The 3064-nt window shown below is 35.2% G+C and overlaps 1 long non-coding RNA gene across 1 annotated transcript in view; it reads left to right on the top strand.

Moving 5' to 3' along the window:
- The window catches only part of LOC149135290 (uncharacterized), a 2977-nt gene extending 241 nt beyond the window's left edge, over positions 1-2736 (top strand). The window contains exons 1-3 of the long non-coding RNA XR_016242124.1: positions 1-8; positions 1786-1905; positions 2363-2736. The exon at positions 1-8 is cut by the window's left edge and continues 241 nt beyond it. This is a non-coding gene — a long non-coding RNA (uncharacterized LOC149135290). The remainder of the gene's footprint in view (positions 9-1785; positions 1906-2362) is intronic.
- Positions 2737-3064: the final 328 nt, after the last annotated feature.

Genomic DNA, 3064 nt, shown 5'->3' with positions numbered 1-3064 from the left:
CGGACATTGTGAGTGTTTATTGAGCAAAAACACCTCAAGCTCCACGAGGTTCCGGCAGGGGGTGGTGGCGAACCCTGCTGTACTCTTTCACTCTTTCTTCTTGTTTCTGTTGTACCTGTATTTCAAAGGGCTAAATCTCCCTGAGAACTACGTTAAGGGCACACGTGTCTGTGGAGTGCTCAGCACGTTTAATTTCACGAGCAGTCTGTTCCGTTGGTCGGATCAACTGGAACCCTTGTTGTCGCAACCGACGGAGTGCCATGACATACATACTAAAAAATTTTCGTTTTTTTTTAATTTTTTTTATAAGACTATAAAAGATGCTATACTAAGATACATGAAATGAAAATAAGGTAATATAAAATGAATATAAAGAAGATATCATAATGAAATTGTTATATAAACAGTTATAATCAGAATATTAACTAATTATTGATACTAGATGGAAAAAGGCATAAGTATACCGTGTTATACTAGAGCTAAAATAGAATTGAAATTTTTATTAGAAATAGGTTAAGAGAATATATTTAAAATATAACGAAGAAAAAGGATTGAAATATGATAGTAAGAGATCATACAAGGTATATTTTATAATTAGGGGAGATTTGAAAATTAGAGACTCGTTAAGGAAAATAGCATATTAATCAAAATAAGCTTTATTAACCATCCCTATCCCCTCTTTGCTTTCTGTTATCACCATTCCTCCATCAGACATTCTCGTTTACCACCCCAAGACCTACCCTTTTGATGCTGATATAGCCGCATGTAAAGTTCCATTTTCCCAAATAGTAGAACGGTCTGTCATGATACTAATTAATGAGAGAGAGAGGTGGATGGATGGTTGTTAGATAGATAGATAGATAGATAGATAGATAGATAGATAGATAGATAGATAGATAGATAGATCACACATGTAATTATATAATCTGTTTCTGTGTTCCTTTAGGTTTGTATTTGTCCCCTATCACTGCTTGACAACAAGCGCTGGTTTGTTTGCATCCCATGTTCTAGCAGTTCAGCGAGAAGGACCGAGAGAATATGTACCAGTACTTAGAAAAAATAAGTACAGGAATCGATTTGTTCGATTTAAAGATCCTTCAAGGCATTGCCTCAGCACCACCGCAATCCAGTAACTGAAACAAGTAGACGGATAAAAAGATAAAAAGGTTGATATATAAACATATACATATGTATATATTGGGTGGTGCATAATTATTGCGGTTTTATTCAACAAAAGCAATAACTATTTTTAATAAAAACATCCTTAAATGACGGTCTGACCGTCTGCCAACCAAAAGGGAAGCAGTAATTGAAGTAGATGGTGAATATGCTCCGGAATAATCATTTAAAGATGTTTTTATTACAAGTTGTTATAGTTTATGTTAAATAAAATTTGTTGAAAAAAGCCGCAATAATTATGCATCAACCCAATATATATATATATATGTATATATATATGTGTGTGTGTGTGTGTGTGTGTGTGTGTGTGTGTGTGTGTGTGTATACATATATACATACATATACATGCACATTCATACATATATACATATATATACATATATATACATACATATGTGTATATATATACATATATATATACATATGTGTATATATATATATATATATATATATACACGTATATACATACATATATACACATATATACATACTGAAAGAGTGTGTGGTTATAAGGATAATAGGTGTAGAACGTGTACGCGTGCGTGAGGAAGTGTATAGAGTAAAACCTTTTACTTACTGTGTTTTTCCATGAAAATGATCTTGCAGAACTGACGTGCAAGCTAAGAATAACACGGAAGAAACTAATAAGGAAATATGAGAAACTGCAAATAGAATACTGTAAAATAATAACAACAGAAGAACGTCGGTGTTTTCAATTAAATATCGGTGAGAAAAATGTTCTTTCCCTGTTTATGCTCACACGTTAAAAAAGAACATAGGCAAGCTTCACATAGACACACAGATACACGCAGAGACGCGTGCACATACACACACACACACACACACACACACACACACACACACATTAACATATGCCATAGAGAAAATGAGTAGGGTGGAGTATATGAGACAAACAAATACTTGACCAACTTCACACAAACGAGTAACGAGTAGAAATTTCATCAAAGAACGGCGTACATTTTTCAGCAGGAGTTTTTGAAAGCCTTTCGTTATCAGTCGGAAACAGTCAAAAAAGGTAGGCTCATTATTGGAGCGGTTCGGTTCCACTTTAAAGGTAAAGTTTAAGAAATAATAAAATTGTGAAACCAGCCTGAAACTAAAAGAAAAATGTTTACGCTTGTAAAACAAACAAACAGCAAGGCTTTTTTTTCTTTCTTTTCAGCGGAACGGTTTAGAAGGAAGGGTTATGTCTAAGGCCTTTTACAGGTCTTCGAGAAGAGTAATAGCGATGTGCCTGAAGTTCCTCGTTAACAACTGTAAGTCGGTAAATACATAGTAAAAAGGGTCACGGAAGTACCCCCAGAGGGATTATGTTCTGAGAAAGAAGGATTAGATTTCGTTAGAGAAGAATCGATGATGAAGTAGAATTAATCTGGAAGACGAAAGGAGGTGGGGTGGTTGATTGAGTGACAATGGTATTAGACCATCTACATACAAGAAACTGAGGCTACAACAGCAGCAGCAGCAACAACGACAACAGCAGCAGCAGCAGCAGCAACAACAACAACAACAACAACAACAGCAGCAGCAGCAGCAGCAGCAGTAGTAGTAGTAGTAGTAGTAGATATACCACGACAGAAAGGAAGACATTAAATCTCAAAAGAGATGGTTTTTGCCTTTCAGTCTTCATGAAACTAGCATCAGTCGTGTTCTAAAATAGTTTTCATTCGAACTATCTTCCATCTAGAGAGATAGATTTGAATCTAGGAAAACAACCAGGAAAACGTCACAAAGAAAGGTCGCAGTTAAAAGATCACAGAAAAAAAGTCACCCAGAAAACATCAGAAATAAAGGAAAACATCAGAAATAAAGCGCCACACAAAATATCCAGAATGGTAACGTCACAGAACAACATCAAAGGTAA

Source organism: Octopus bimaculoides, chromosome 6 (assembly GCF_046866305.1).
Source record: "Octopus bimaculoides isolate indiv1 chromosome 6, ASM4686630v1, whole genome shotgun sequence".
Classification (NCBI taxonomy): domain Eukaryota; kingdom Metazoa; phylum Mollusca; class Cephalopoda; order Octopoda; family Octopodidae; genus Octopus; species Octopus bimaculoides.
This window is presented reverse-complemented; position numbering and strand designations above follow the sequence as displayed.